The sequence below is a fragment of the Abrus precatorius genome, unplaced genomic scaffold, assembly GCF_003935025.1.
Source record: "Abrus precatorius isolate BTA unplaced genomic scaffold, Abrus_2018 Scaffold3, whole genome shotgun sequence".
NCBI lineage: Eukaryota > Viridiplantae > Streptophyta > Magnoliopsida > Fabales > Fabaceae > Abrus > Abrus precatorius.
The window spans coordinates 19,531,103-19,548,872 of NW_020874373.1; the positions used below are offsets into that span (position 1 = coordinate 19,531,103).

Genomic DNA, 17,770 nt, shown 5'->3' on the forward strand with positions numbered 1-17,770 from the left:
CTAGTGTAAGTAGCCAAATAGAGGATCAACTATTTCTTGACTTAACTTGCCTGAAATGGTACAAATAGAAATGACTAATGCATAATTACAAAATTTGGTGAATCCCTAGTTTTCTACATGGGTTGAAATAAAAAAATTGCTTTTCTTGAGCACCCTCAAGGTGAATTCTCAAATTATATATCGTATGTCTTTATCTCTGATAGATAACCTTTATTTTTCACTTAATTCTACACTATTCCCTGTGCAATGTCACTCACATGAAAATTGAGTAAGTTTTTATTTTAGTCCATAAAATTGTATGCATGTATCATTTTAGTCATCAACATTATAAAATATTTTAGTATTTAAATTTGTTAAAAAATAAATTTATATTTTTATTTTATTATCATTTTGTATAAATAAAATGATTAAAATAAATGTCATTTTATAAGGGTATAGATTAAAATGATAAGTTTTGAAAGTCAAAGATTAAAGTTAAGGATGAGCATTGATTAGATTTGTATAAATCCCGTCTAAATCTATTTTGAATCTAATTACGTAGATTGGATTTTAAATCAATTTATATTATTGTTTTAAAATTTGGATTAAAACTGGTTTCAAAATTTAAATCTAGTTTTAATAATATATTTTCTTAGCATAGAAGGATTTATATATATATATATATATATATATATATATTCATAATATTCTATATTTTTATTTTATTTAATATAAATTAATATTATATAATATTATTACAAATTAATATATTAAAAATATTATTATAAGATATAAAATTTATTAATATATATATATATATAAATAAATAAATATAAAAGTAATACGATAGATGCCGCAAGAAACAAATTTAACAAACTGAAAAGCGTATATTTGGGCGCATAAGGCTTGTACAGGTGCCCTAGAGCGAACTACTGCTGAAAATGAAAAACGTGTATATGGATGTAGGCTTGCATAAATCGCTGGAGCGAACTACCGCTAAAAGCATGAAAATTGGTTTTATTATGAGATCCAAAATTTAACTCAACCAAAAAAAAGATTGAATGTCTAAATTTTAAAAAATCTAATTTTTTAAATTTAATTTATTTTAGTTATAGATTGAATCATTAAATTTGAATTTTTTGTACACTTCTAATTAAAGTTACTAATGTTTGTAACACGAAGAACTAGACTAAAATAAAGTTTTCTCTTAATTTGATTTATTTTTCCATACCAATCTTGTTCTTAGGAGATGCATGCAACACAATATTATAATTGCTAAGCTGTTGCATGTTTGGCACTAGTTGACAAGAGGAAAACCTGTGTATCATAAAATTTTGCAAGATATTTCAAATTTATCATTACCATTCATTTTAATCTATATTGTATTTTTATTACTACTTTATACCAAAAAGGTCTAAATTGAATGAAGTATGTGAAGTGAAAGACTATGAAAAGATTTTTAAATCTAACTAAAATACTTAACCAACGCAATCTTGAAAACTAATTTCATGAATTTACTTCAGAAAAAATTCGTTAGCAACTGCCGGAAGAAATCAGAAGAAATTGGAATACAAGAAACGAATCTGAAAACGAAGTAAACTTCAGGTGTAAATACATTTTACCCTTAAAAAGATGACTTACATTTTCAACAAATGCTCAAATATAAAATAAGATATCAATAGCCGCGCCGCTACATGTACAAAGCAATTTCCTGAAAAAGTGAGAAGGGGAATACAAAGAATACACTCAATCGTTTCTCGGGCAAATTTTAGTTTCTACCGAACTTGTATATGTAAAATAAAGAGTACAAAGAATATACTCATACATTTCTCGAAAAACCTAGAAGAAAAAACAGCAACCTAAAACAGAAAGGAAAATAGTTAACTAACTTCGGTACTTCTATCCTTGCAGAGCATATGCCACTCCTGTAGCACTGCTGCTTGAAGTGCTTGATGTTCAGCCTCTTCAGCAGTTAACTTCGATAGTGTTGAAGGCCCCTTTTTCTCATCTTCATCACCATCTTTCTTTTCTTTATTGTCGTCTTTATCATCCTCTTCATTTTCATCGTCAGATTTTGGGGTCTTGGGTCGTGGTTGGGCTGCCTTTAACAAGGCTATCCTTTCCATGGATATCCGAAGCCTCTCGGCAGCAGCTACTTTCACTTCATCTTCAGGCATATACTCCACCCCGCCATCAGTAAGGTCATCCAACCAACCCTGGAGATCTGATCCGATCTCCTTAGTTATAGATGCATCAGATGCTCGTACCACAAACTTGCACAGCATGGTCGTTGTCTCATCACCCAAGTCCACATTTCTACTCACTTCACTGGCACCAAAAATCATCATGCCCAAGAAGCCACCATGCCAAGTTTTAGAAGCATAACACATCTATTCCATCAAAGAGAAGAAGAAAAAGGGAAGAGTTAGTAAATTCAAACGGTGCAATGTCTAACTCAATGCATATAATCCCCATTATAGCCTTTGCCTTTTTATCCTACTGTATGTTGGGCAAGTTTCTCTTGGTTTAGTTACATATTTACTGTTTCCATCAAAGTAGAAACATGCAAGAAAAAGCATACAAGGCACAGAAATTGAGTACCAATATCACTAAGAAAACTAGGTGATTCCAGGAAAGGAACCTAACAAGACATCCTTTAACTATTTCAAAAATAACAAAATAACAAATCCACACCTCAAACCCTGCCACTGTTCGGATAATATGTGAACAAACTTTATGGAATGGCTTGGAAGACAAGGCTTTCAGTCCACTTAAGAAAGGAGATGCACCATACTGTTGAGCTGCAGTAGCCTTAAAACCACTTCCTTCGTAAGTATATGTACCAGTATATTCTACAATAGCTGGCAAACTGGGCCACAGTCGGAAAAACTCTACAGGTGATATTTGGTGCGGCAAGAGAAGCTCAGTCAATGGAATTTTATAATGTTGACATCTCAAAATCACAGGTTCACCTAATTCAGGCCTTAGGCTTCTCTTCTGTCTCATGATTTGAGGATCCTCTTCTGCATAGTCACCTTCATAGTCTCCAACAGCACCACTACCATAGAATGGGTAGTACAACACTTGAACCCAAAGGGCACATCTTTCAAAGTGGGAAACGCCAACTGTCACACTGCACAGCACTGGATCCTGAGAGGGGAAAAACATCAGAAACGCAGATCCAGAAGCTATTGCAAATAGAACTGTTAAGAATTACTGTGTAAAGAGAGGATGCAAACATTCTCAAGTACAACAGTTAAAAGCAATAATTAGCATACAATTTAGCACAATCCAGCAATTAACACAAGTCCAAAGTTCCAAACTTCAATTATTGGGCAATAATATACATCAAAGCTGCCAACAATTGAAGAAATAACAAAAAGAGGTGAAACGATAGATATCGATATCGAAACAGTAGCCATCAGTACAGGTTGCAAGGTGTATCAATTTTGACTTCAAATTGCATTTAGAATTGCTTCCATCACATCTAAATTGTGAATCTGCGATGACTCATTTGATTCCTACAGGCTCGGTTCACACATAAAACTGGGTTGGGTCACACAGGACCCAGTTCAGGAGAACACCATTTTGGGGTTTCTTTTTGGCAAATATTTTAATGAGCTTGGAGAGAAAATGACAAAATCTGTCCGTGAGGTTGGAAACTTGGAACTGAACTCAATTTCGTGAGACAGTTACATTGCAGAAGCTGAAGCTTGAAAACGAAGGGCATAGTTGTCATTTTCTTTTCCTTTTTCTCGGTTCAAAAACATCACCCATCCAAAACCCCAAAAGACAGAAAGTCAAACAACACAATGAGGCCCAAAACTGAACAGGAAGCACTAGACGAACAAAAAGAAAAACACCAATCACAAATATGCATGCTTCTGCTTTGTTTTTTATTTTTTTGGGTCAAACCAGTATGCATGCTTGAATGTGGGCAAACTACATAATGAGCCAAGATGGTTTGAATCGATTTAACTGGCCAAGTAATTTGTTAGTGGACTTGGGCCAAAAATTGAGTATAATCAATATGATAGTTCAAGGTTTTTAATTTAAAAGGAATTAAATAATTATGATTATGATTATGATATAATCCTTTTCAAATAGATATTTCGGTACTTTATATTTTTATAATAATAACTAAATTACATTTGTTATTATTTTTGTATTTTTCAGGAGTTATACAGCTGAATTTAAACTGAAACTTTTTGTTATTGGGTTCCATTTAAAGTTTACGTTTCAATTTGTTAACCATAAGTTATTAGACATTAAATTCCCATTAAAATACTTTTCAAGACATTTTTAATTATTGATCATGAATCTTACTATTCACAATACATTTTGATTCATGATTCAGAAATGTCGCCTTCGAGTTCATGATTTGATTCCCAATTGAATAACCATGCATGTAAATGGTGGCAGCTTCTAAATTATAACAAGTAACAACTACAATTTTGAGAAGAAAGAAGAAAGAAATCCTCCAAAAACAGGAAAAGTACAAAGAGCTACTAGCATGGTTTTTTTCAATATAAGAAGAACAATTTTGAGATAGAAAAGAGGGAAGAAAACAACTACCGAGAAGAAGAATAAGGGCTCTTGGGTCTTTGAAAATGTTTTCTGTTTTCACTTTTAATTACAAATTTGTCATCTTGTTTAATGTTGTTTTCTGTTTTAAAAAGATTATACAAAAAAAGTGAAAACAAGGTGCTCACTCTATCATGTGGATTTTGCAAGTTGCAACACTGGGCAAATTGACAAGTAAATCCTATAGAGATTACGTATCAATTACTAGAAGTAATTGATCTCTTAATTATTTGGGATAAATGAATTTGTAGGGGTTGATGTGCAAATTGCAATCAAGAGTGTAAGAAAAGAGAAAGAAAGAGAGGAGGAAAAGAGAATCCTAAGATTTTAGTGTGTTTTTGCTGCTACTCCAAATTCAAATTGATGAGAACTAGGGTTTTCTGGCCATACGTAAGAGGGAGAGTTGGCAGATGATGTTCTATTAACTTATCATTGAAAGATTAGGCACCTTTATTGCATCCTTAAAACTTTGTTGGCAGAGGAAGAACTAACCCTTTAGCTTTCCAAGATCCTTCCTTTCAAATTGTGTTCTATTAACTTATCATGGAAAGATTAGGCACCTTTATTGCATCCTTAAAACTTTGTTGGCAGAGGAAGAACTAACCCTTTAGCTTTCCAAGATCCTTCCTTTCAAATTGTGTTCTATTAACTTATCATGGAAAGATTAGGCACCTTTATTGCATCCTTAAAACTTTGTTGGCATAAAAAATGTGTTTAGGATATTAGAGGGAGAGAGAAAACAGCAGTTTTTTTTGTTTAACGGAAATCCTATCTAGAGATTTTAGGAGGAACAACAAACAAGGTGCTGCTTGGGGCTCTTGCAAAGGTTGTCGACTTTTGGACAATAGTTGGCAGATGTCCTAACAAAGAAATTACCCACAAAACAACGCCAAGATCTTATAGACAAGCTTGGAATGATAGATATCTATTCACCAGCTTGAGGAAGAGGAAGAGTGTTGTATCATGTTTAATATGCTTATTTCTTATTTTATTTCTCTGTACAGATTTAGTTTGATTTATTCGTTAGTTGATATATACAACTATGATTACGATAAATACAGAAATAAGGAATAAATCTAGTTGATATATTTATCCCATGATTATTGCATAGTCCATACAATCATAGTTGTATATATCAACGCAGATCGTACACCATATAATCAAAACATAATATCTCAATCCTTTTTCCTAAGCATAGTCTTGAAGATGAAAATTCAAAATAGTCATCTCATACTGGAATGGAATATGCACCTTAGAGGAGAAGTAACCTGTGAAACAAGATTACGCAACTGCCACACTGCTTGAGAAGAACCATCCATATAATATAATGCACCTGATAATCCCACACGTATATCCACCCGATTTAATTCAAGCTCAGTTAAGTTTAAGACCTGAAATATTTTTCATTTATAAATTATGAGAAACACCAAAATAGGGAGAACAAATAATATCCTTTGTCCATATTACTGAACTTTAAAGATGAAAGTATTGAGCAATTCTAGCTTTCCATTGTAATTTCTTCATAAATGGATTATAGAAAAATATCCAAGGCATTAATAATCAATATCAGTATTTCCTCAAAGATACCATGAATCCACATTTAGGAAGCTGCTGCATGCCAAAATACAACAGATATTTCTTTTACCTTTTGATCAATCCTGCACACACACTAATGGAACTCCTTACCAATACATTGGAACATAAGTTTCACAACATAACTAGATTTTAATCAGATAGAACCAATAGTACATCAAATTAAATGGGGCACATTCTGCCGGTAAAGAAATCAATGTGCCACATACATTGGATTTTAACACGATAGATATCATGCTCCCCCACACCTTTTAAATTAAAAATTAATCTACTATGCTTCACATCAAAGTGAAGAACTGTTGTCATAAATTGTTGTCATTATGTTATAAATTATTATGACCATTGCAATATAGTAAATGCAAATATCCTTCTTAAATTTTTGAAAATGTTGTACATGAACAATAAATAATTGAGTAAGAAAGAAATAAATTGTGGAGGCCTTGACCTTTAAATGCAAAGTGATCCTCCCATCACTTGAATCTGCTAAATGATAACCTTCAACATAGCAGGGATCACTGCTTCCAGTCAAAGTAATTGCAGTTGGAGGAACCTTTAGTAAAGTAGAATCAACACCTTTTGTCAGCAAAAGGGTTAGTTCACTGGGGTCAGGTCTCCATAGCTCTAAAATAGCCTTGTGAACTAATCCTTCCAACTTTCTATCCTGAGCAGCAGATGCTTCATAAAACTAAACAGTTAATTTGTGGTGGCTAAATGGGTAATCTCCTCTGGCTGCAGTAAACCCTGGCCACCTGGCAAAAAAGGTTATGTAATAAGAGACACAATCATACTAAATTATCACAATGAATTCAGTTTATGATTTAATAAAGATCGTATGTTAACATTAAAAATGGCCATTAAGCACTAACAATACACTGCAGTAGTAAAATTTTTCGGAATTCTAACAAACTGGATTTTCATTTAAAGGATCACGCCAAATTAAAGAGAAAGAATGAATTGAGGAAACACATGAATGACATGTGACAATTTGCAAAAGTAGATTCACAATGCAAGTAGTAATGAATGTCACAATATTCGCACTTGCTGTCTTGATGACTTGATGCATATTTGATTCTCTGCAATATCAATCGGCATTGATGCTTGCTGACAGAATCAGCCACAGGACTGTTCCTAAACTCTTCAAGCTCTTTGGTAAGTATTTGCCCAGCCCTAGGGTGGTGTGATCCCAGCCGTTGCGCAGATATAAGAACTGCCTGTACATCTTGAACTCTATTAGTTGTTTCTGCAGTTGAATCAACATTGAAAAGAACCTTGTGAATATTTGATATAATGACATTAAGAGGATCATCTGGGTCGTCTGCTAGGAGTGGGTCCAATCCTTCTATATCAATGTGCTCTGCAATAGCCCAAATAAGGCGGGCCAATATTCTTGGTGTATTGACCTGTTACAATAAAAAACATTAACATGCAGGATTCAAGTGTGTGAGAAAATTTATCCTTTTGTGATTATATTTATGAGTCTAACAATGTTCAAGTGTTTGAGGAAACTCAAATCACATAGGAATTGATTCATACCAACAACATACATAAAATAGAAGGGTGCAAATGCAAAGAACAAATGTAAAAGGGGCTAGAGATAAATATATCATATTTTCAAAAGGCATCGCACTATAAATTTGATTATCTAAGTAAAAATATTCATTCTTCTTGTATCAATATAGTCACATAATATATAATTTCTCTTGAAGAAAAACATCCTATAGGTTTTATAATAAAAATTGTCCTAAAAGACTTTTAAAATATCTGCATAACATGGAAAAAATAATTCAGTACACCATGGAGGCGAGTAACTGACTGATGACAGCGACAACTCACCCCATCAACTACCAAATTTCATTATTGATTTTCAGTCTCATGATGGATGTCTTAATTCAGGGAAAAACAGCTACAATGAAAGCCTGAGGGATGAATTACCTGTGGAGTAAAGTTGAAGGATTTTCCTCGTTAATTTACCCTTAAAAAATTATTTCAATAATTACTAAAAATACTGTTTGGAAGGTACAGACCACATACATCTAATTGTCAGAATAAGAAATCTTTAGATGGCATTGTCGCAGAATTTATAGCATACGAGTTTAAGTACCTCATGTAAGTCCTTCACAAGTTCACGTTGCAAGTTTTGCAATCTAGTCTCATTCAAAATTTGGTCCTGAGAAGCTCCGTCTTTGACTCTTTTTACTCCACCCCGAGTATCATAAATGTAACACAGCCTAACAAGCAATTTCAAGTAGCAGTCGATTGCATAAGTGCGGCCATCACAATCCCATTTAACACATGGCCGACAAACCTCCACCACTTCCAAAGCAGGCTCAATCCAGTTTAATGCACCATAACCAGTTCCATATGCCAAAGCTCCAATGACCCTGCTCTCCATGCTTGAATTTTTCTGTTCAGGCAAAGGCAGGGACAACTGAAAGCAGCTTTCCACCAGCGATGCAACTAACTCCTCCCTTAATATACTTTTACTTGTAGTGCTATTAAGATCATCATTCACTCTGGCATCCTCAAAGAGTGAAGCTATGTCTGTTCCGGCAAGAGGTTTCTGCCCTCTTCTTACACTTTCCTTGGCAAATAGGTGCACACAAAGTGCTGTTCTACATATACACGCCAAAGCATGCATACGATCCGATTCTGCTCTCAGGTTTCTCACCATCAAAAGTAGCCTCTTGAACAGTGATACCTACAAGCAGCCATTTATACATGATAAGCATTGCCATATCAAGCACAAGCAGCGTCATCTCCAGCCAAACATCTAATTCTATATTTATATAATTCAACACCACACAAGATACAAAACATAAGACATTTTAAGCACTAGATCACAAAATAACAACTAACCTAAATTCTAGAAATTAGAAGGCTATGTCTTTGACTGGTAAAGTCCTGACACTTTTCCTAATTCATAGGCTAACAAATCACCATTTTACACATACAACAACAAACCCTCAACCAACTAGAGGAAATACATAACCTTATATCTAAGGATAACAATTAACCTGATCTCTAACTCATGGATGCAAAAAAAAATAACACTAGAGGCATCATCATCATCACCTGCATGTGAAGATCAAGGAGATGGATATTGGTAACAACCGCCCTAATTATACTCTCTCTGGCAGAAGCAAATTCCTGCCTATCCCACAGAGTGAGAATGGCAATAATGGATTGGGACGCCCATTCAGGCTTCCCACCAGGCACATCAGCCAGATACAGCATATTCATCCCCACTTCATAAATCAATGCCGGTTCCAACGCTGAAACCAAGAACGGTGCCAAGTGAGTAACCACATCGGAAACCCCCACCAGCTTCTCCGCATGGGAGTCAACTTCAACACCCGAATTGGCACCATAAGAAGACTTGGAGAGCTTGCGAATGACCTCAACGCTGCTGGAGGCCACCGCCTTGATGGCATACACCACAGGAAACACGGTGGCACGGAAATTCTCCACGGGGAGGATTAGGGAACGCGCCATGAGGGCGCAGCGCTTCTTCCAGACGAAATCTACCATGGAGGACACCCAATTGGAGCGGATAGCAAGGGAATTTTCACTGTCGACGAGTTTATCGCCGGCCAACTTGCTCATCCGCTTGGAACTGAACTCCTGGAATAGCCGGCCTAGTGAATCGAACGCCACCTTCGAAACGACGTCGGAACGGTCGAGCATGTTGGTGGCGATGCGGCCCCACCATGCGGAAACCCGGTCGAGGAGGTTAACGTTGTTTTCGCAGAGCGTTACGAGGTCATCGCGGGCAAGGACGCAGCAGAGGGTTTTAGTGATGGAGAAACGGAGGTTGTCGCTAGGGGAGTCGAAGCAATCAGAGATCTCTTTGTTGCAATCGGCGATGAGTTTAGCAAGGCGGTAAGAGGGGATGGCGGCGAGGATGGAGACGGCGGCGGCAGTGACGTCGGGGTCGGGGAAGTGAAAGTCGTTGCGGATGCCGGCGCAGACGGTTTCCCAGAGGTCGGGGGTGAGGCGCGTTGAGCGGATGAGGTCGAAGGCGAGCTTCTTGCAGACCGCGGAGGCCGGCGCAGCGACGATCTTTTCGACGGCGGTTTTGGCGATGACGGCGATGTCGCGGCCCGCAGCGGACTGCTGGAGGGCCTGTAAGAGCGCTCCAGATTGACGGAGAGCGTCGTTGGAGCGGAGGTCGGCTTGGATCTGAGCGAAGAGGATGTCCATTGTTGTTGAGTTTAAGAATTGAAGATTTGGAGCATTGAATGATCTTAGTTAGGTCTTAAGCATTGCAGATTTGGAGGGAATGTGATTTGGTAGAATCACTGCTCTTTGTTTGGTTGTGGGATTTTGCAGTGTGGGAGGGAGGAAGAGAAGGGAAAGATGGAATGGGGCAGGGGTGGCACTAACTGGCCTGGCCTAGTTGGTTACTGTTTAGAGACTCAGAAATTCAACACTAGGAGGTTTAGTTGGAATGTATTTTTTTTTTTTTTTTAAATGGCCATCATTCCTATATGTTTTGAGAAATATTAAGATTACTCTAATTATTTGGCAAGCGAGAAGGTGGAAGTGCAACATCTCTGTCATAGCTTGGGATAGTGGCAACTTCTGGGTCAAGGTTAGGCCTGAATATGTAGGACTCTGTAGCTAGGAAAGTCTACACACGTTGGATGTGTTTGAACTAGTTGTAAAAAATTTATTTTAAATTTAAATATATTTTAATTATTTTTAAATAGAGTTTATTTTAAATTATTATTTATTAATTTTTTTATTTTAATATTTAACTAATTTTAGTTACTCTTGTGTTTGACGTTTTCAGTTAAATGTCATATCACTATAATATTTCTCTTTCCTTAAATTTTTACATCACAAATATACATTAAAAAATAAAGGCTTAAATATATTTTAATTACTTCTAAATAAAATTTTATTTCAAATTACTACTTATTAAATTCAGGCTTAAAAGATGCTAAAATTTAGACAAGAAGATTCTATTAAAGTTGAAAGAATGTGATCTCTAGCAATATATTCTAGATTGCACGATTTGGGCTGTGTTTGAGGGTGTCTGACCCTCGGCATATTATATTGAATTGATAATGATATGTTCATGCCTTGTGATTATATGTGTAATTGAGGAGTTTGCTTGTGTGTGAAAGTAATATAAAAGGTATTGTATTTTATATACGAGTTGAGTTAAGTTTGAATAAGTATGAATCTTTGAGAAAATATAAAATTGAAAATGACGAATGAGATAATGTATGTGGATTGAAGATTTTATGTTATCAAAAGAAAAGAAAATTGTGTGATATGAAAAGTGATGAATATGTGTGGAAAAAAAAGGATACTAGTTCGTGTGTCACAAATGCACCAATTGGTGTGATTACGATATATGTGTTGTAATACACCAACGAGTGAGTTTATAACACATATGTTGTAGTATATCGATTAATTTATTTACAGCATATGTGTTAGAATAATATGACTTGATGTGCTAATGTTGAGATACTGTATGGATAATTTAGGAATACACTGGGGGTATAATGTTTGGAGTTGATTATGGAAATATGGGAGAAATGAGAGTGGTAAATGCGGTTCACTAATGTGTACATGATGTAAAAGTGAGATGCATTTACAAATCACACACTTATTTCTTGACCGAACTCCTAACTATACATTTGCTTAGAAGACTGTGAACGCGCATGTTGTATTCATGTATGGTTTAACTGACCATTGACTATCCATGCTACGTAAGTCCTTCGTAACTAGAGAGAGTACATTGGTAGCGATTTGAGGGCCCGTGAATACCTATGAGTACTCTTAATTGATTAATATTTTGGAATTGAAATGATTAAAGTGACATGAGTTGAGAAAGACGTATGTAAAGAATTTTGTCTGGCTAAATTTGTTAAGCATGAAATATTAATGGGTAAGGGATGCTCATCGTTACAATCATTTTCAAGTAAAAAAGATTGATCCATTCTAGGATCATACTCTTAAGGGATGGTAGGAAAGGGACTGCTCTGTTAAGATCGATTATTTTGAAAAATGTAATTATATTGATTAAATTTTGTAGAGCTTGAAGTATTTTAATAAATCTATTGCAATTGATGATTTGAAGCACATGTGTAATAATTGGTAATTAATTGTTAATACATAATTTTAATTTTTCTTTAATTGTGAATTGATAATCTCAAAATTATATCCTCAATTCTTTTATGAAATTTATATGTATAAAGTTTTAAAATTTTGCTCTTTTTTAGTGATTCAAATTTTACATATAGGAATTTTTTTTTTATATTTATTTATCCTTCACTTATTTTACTCACATTATAACACCTTAAATTAATTTTCAAGTAATAATTTCGTAAAATGGGAGTAATAAAATTTTTGTTTAAATAAAAGATCTCATCATAGGATTTCATAAAATAGTTCAAAACAACAAGGATTACAAGTTTATATCAAAGACTGCTACAGGACTAATTCAATTACATTATAATTTCAAAAATACAATCTAAGTCTTATAGCAGTTCATCCTTCCTTCATTGAGCCCGGTGCTGATCGTCTTGATCACCTAAAAAATAAATGTAAGGGTGAGTACTCTACACTATCCAATATACAACTAACATAGAGTCTCACCATGCATATCTATAGGTATTCTAGCATATTTACTCAAGTCTAGGTAATTACAAGTAACATTTCAAGCATTTGATTCTAGTTCATAACCGATGCACTCACGGCACCATAACAATTTACACACGTGCTCTTACCGCACTTAGCCACGCTCACTATGGCACTATGATCACAGTTTCACACTATGAATGGTCGCCGGTTACCCTTGTCTCACGGATACTACGTGGACAGTCACGGGTCGCTTAGCAAAAGTAGTGGTCAGAAGTCTAGTTAGGAGGAGAGTGTGTGGCCCGTGGTGCACCCATGCTCACTATTGGTGTGACCACTCTCTCTTCCCCAAGGTATTTCTACCGTCCTCATCTTCCACACCTCTAGTGTATCGCTGAACCCTTCACAACATTATTACAACAACATTCAACATGCCCCATTCATACACATTTTAACCACACACAGTACTCATCCACAACACACGACGCAATTATCCATAGTTATTAATATTACACGGCACATAGGCCCACATTCACTCACACACACGGTACAAGTACCCAATTTCATTCATAGTATACGGCCCAATGGCCCACATTCATCTACCGCACATGACACACATGTCCATTTCATACACAACATTTTAACATCAATTCTTTATAAAAATATACTCAAATCAACTTTCAAATCATTACAATTATACCCACCACCATTATCTATCAAAATACATCAGCCCATACATCTTATTTCAATCACATTACAAAACATAGTAAATAAACTGGTTTTCAAGTAAAATGAGATAGCGTAGAGTCCCCTCTTACCTTAAATGAAGACTCATATACAAAATCGGCAATGAGAAGGCTTTCTACACGAACTTAGTCCTAAATACACGGAAACTTCTCACGAGAACCAAGGAAAATCAAGAAATAAGAGAATAGGGATGAAAAACTGAAACCCTAACTATTAAAACTTACCTCCAAGCGTTCCCCACACAATTTCAACCTTCAATCTTGCTCCCAAACGGCTTAAAGGTAATTTAATCGGTGAAATAAGGTTTTGGGTTGAGAGACTCAAAGAGATCTTGAAGGGAAAGTGAGAAATGAAACTTCCCTAAACCCTAACCCCTTTAAATCCCTTTTTGGTCGCGACATTCTCGCTGCAGCGACACCTTCTCTTGCTACATCAAAAATCTCAGAGGGAATTGCATTCTGGTTTCTGTAGAATCTCGCTACAGCGAGATCCTCTTGCTACAGTGTCACCTTCTTAACAAAAGTAATTTTGACTAACAAGTGTACTAGTGTTATTGTAGTAAGTAATAAAATATTAAAACTATGTTTGAGCTCCAAATATCGTCCTCAGGGAATAGAGTTCTCAATTATCACTTCACAAGTTCGCAATTAGTTGAGCTTCACGAATTTTAGATGAGGTTTGGAAGTAAAAGTAACAGATATTAAACTCAAAAGAGAAAATAGAACAATGAACATGAAAGTATGTATTTGACAGATGTAGAAAATATAGCTAGGAATTTGTTTCACCAAAACTTCAGTGTTGATTCAATAAAGTTCTGAACTTTCAATTATTTAGATGGAATGACAATCAGTTTCACATTATATTAATCAAAGGTTAATTCCTTAACTCAATGAATCTAACATTCAACTAAATCACTTTAATTCCTTAGATCTAGTTCAATTAAATGTTGCATTAAGCATTAGAAACTAGAAGATTACAAGATCAAGATATCTTATCTCTAAGAAATCAATAATTTTGGTAATTGATTCAGATCTGAGAAACAAGTTCAACTTCCATTGATAAGAGTTCCTCTGTAATTAGTTAATCAAATTTCCATTCAATCAATACGTGAACAGCAGAATCAATTACTCAATCCAATCCAATACTCAAAGTTCAGATCTAAAATCAATTCAACACTTCCATTTTGGATTCGCAATCCCTAACTACGAAAAGTTTAAGAAACCATTACAACAAGAAAAGAGAACGAAAAAGAAGAAGAGAATGAACGAAGAAGAAGCATCTTCAAGCCAATCTTCAATCCAATTCCTATAGAGTTGAAGCTTGGTGTTCATCCTCAATCTCTCTCTCAGACTCTCTCAACACCAGAAAACTAATGGAAAGTGAAAATGAACAAAACGATCCCAAAGTTCTGAGCTAATCTTCAATTTATAGATTTTCCCGCCTTTCACGCGTGATCACTATTCTTCACTAAAGTATGTCATGCAGAGGCTTTTATGATGTTCTTTTGATTGGAACAATCACTTTTCTTCATAAAAGTAGCAACTTTTTTTTGAGGTTCGAGATCTGCGCGTGTTCACTTTTACCAACAAAAGTAGACACACGCAATTTGTAGTGCTAGAGGTTTCTCTGGAACGTTCACTTTTGTGAGCAAAAGTGATAACGCGTTCCTTACTATGATTGAAGCTTCTCTGGAACGTTCACTTTTACTAGCGATAGTGATTACGCGCGTTTTTACTATGATAATGAACTCTCTGGAACGTTCACTATTACCAGATATAATGATCACGGGAAAATTTCCCTTCACTTTCAAGCTTTGGAACAATCACTTTCACAAATAGAAGTGATCACGCCAAGCTCTTGCTTTATTAAACCTTGTTCCTTGATTCTAATTTTGCTTCATTAAACCTAATGAACTTAGCTCAGAATTTCCTACAAAAATATGATTGAATCATTAATTTCTACACAGAAAATTCATAAATTCTAAAACAACTGTGTTTAGAAAAAAATTTAATCATTTTATTATTTTTATGAGTTTTTCTGCTTTTTCCAACATGTTTTCTTGTCAAATGTATTAAAACTAAGGTAAAATACTAGTAAAATATGGATTTATCATATAGCGAGAATGCACCCAAAAATGTACCCCAAACTGTGGCTTTGTCGCTATAGCGAGGGACCTCTTGCTACAACGACAAAGCGGAAGTTTTACTCCCCTTTCCCAATGCCTTCTCGCTACAGCGAGAATGACACAGTTTCATGCTTCACGCCTAGGGCCCTCTCGCTACAGTGAGAATGCCCTGCAGCAACATCCACACTTAGCCTGCATACACATGCACACACACACACACACATATATATATATATATATATATATATATATATATATATATATATATATATATATATATTCAATCTATCCAGTCCAGTCAATCCGATCCATTCACTTCATACATGTATATACATATATAATAAATACACAACACATCAAAGTCTACGTAAACACTTATATTAATAAACAAACTATATTACAAAATTTGAGGCGTTACACACATCATATTGATATTTTTATATTTAAAAGATGAAATTATTTAAATAAATAAGGGATGTTACAATACCTGCCCAAGGACAAGGTTGCTATAGATTTAGATAGATCTTCAAGTTAAAATATAAAGCCAACGAGACTGTTGAGAAATACATGGTAAGATTAATGGCGAGGGATGTATTCAAATTGAAGAATTGGTTATCTTAATACTTTTTCTCTAGTTGCAAAAATGACAACATAAAGTTGCTTCTAAGCTTAGCTTCTGCTTTCGATTGGGAATTGTAGCAATTAGACATCAATAACACTTTTCTGCATGGAGAATTAAAGGAAGACATCTACATGGTAGCACTTTCTAGTTTGAGTTCGTTTCAGCCATGACAAGTTTGCAAATTACAAAAGGCATATATGGCCTTAAACAAGCTAGTAGAGAATAGTTTTTCCGATTATCATCATTTTTGCTCTCTGTTGGTTACACTCAATATGTGAATGGTTATTCTCTATTCATTAACTCTTATGAAGGCTCTTTTGCAGCTCTATTAGTATATATTGATGATATCATTATAACAGGAAATGACAAGGATGAGATTAAATGAATACAAGCTTTAGATGATAATTTCAAGATCAATGATCTAGGAAATTTAAGATATTTTCTTGGCATGAAAGTAGTTTGAAGCTAAGAAGGGATAATGGTGAACTAAAGGAAATATGCACTAAAATTACTATTAGAAGTAGGTCTCCTACCATGCAAACCAAAAACCACTCCAATTAACAATGTAAACAAACTCACATGCATAGAAGGAGAACAATTTTTAGATGTACTTGTATTTAGGAGACTAATAGAAAGATTGATGCATCTCACAAATACTCGGCTAGATATAGCCTTCTCTATAAGACAACTATCTTATTTCCTTTCTAAGTTATTAATAACACATTACAATGCTACTCTTTGAATTCTAAGATATATTAAAGGTGCACCCAACCTTAGTTTGTTTTGTCCATGCAACACTATTTTCCAACTTAAGGCTTATTGTGATAGTGATTAGGGAACTTTTGGAGATTCAAGATGGTTAGTAATAGGTTTTAGTGTCTATCTTGATAATTCCCTCATATAATGTAAATCAAAGAAATAAAATACCACATTAAGAAGTTCTTGTGAAGCTTATTACAAGTAATGACCATTGTTACTTGTGAAATTCAATGACTAACTTATCTTCTACAAGACTTCAAGATCCCTTTTGAGAAGTCAACTTTTTTATATTGTGACAATGATTTTGCCAAGCATATCGCAATTAACCCCGTCTTACATGAACAGACAAAATAAATAGAAATAGATTGTCATATTGTTAGAAAAAGATTAAAGAAAAGACTAATCCATTTGCTTCCAATCTCGTCAACAAATCAGTTAGTAGATATATACACAAAAGCATTGAGTCCTCCATTATTCCATCTCCTTGGTCCTAAGCTGGGCCTTATAGATCATACGTTCCTATTCTAAACAGTTTCATCTCTCTTTTCATATTTATCTTAAGTAAATTTCTAATTCTATAATTTCTTTTGTAATGTATATTAAAGCATCTAACTCTTTTATACAATAACATCAATATCATATATTGGCATAATATAAGAGTGCTAAATCGGTTACAACATTCTATTTTCTCCTAACATATTGAATACATAATAAGAGAAATAAGAGGTCCTTAAACACATAATAGAAAACTAGTTGCGACAATGATAAGT

The 17,770-nt window shown here is 34.7% G+C and overlaps 1 pseudogene; it reads right to left on the bottom strand.

Annotated features, from left to right (window-relative positions):
* Window positions 1–1,666: 1,666 nt before the first annotated feature.
* On the bottom strand, window positions 1,667–10,557 carry LOC113861280 (annotated as a pseudogene).
* Window positions 10,558–17,770: the final 7,213 nt, after the last annotated feature.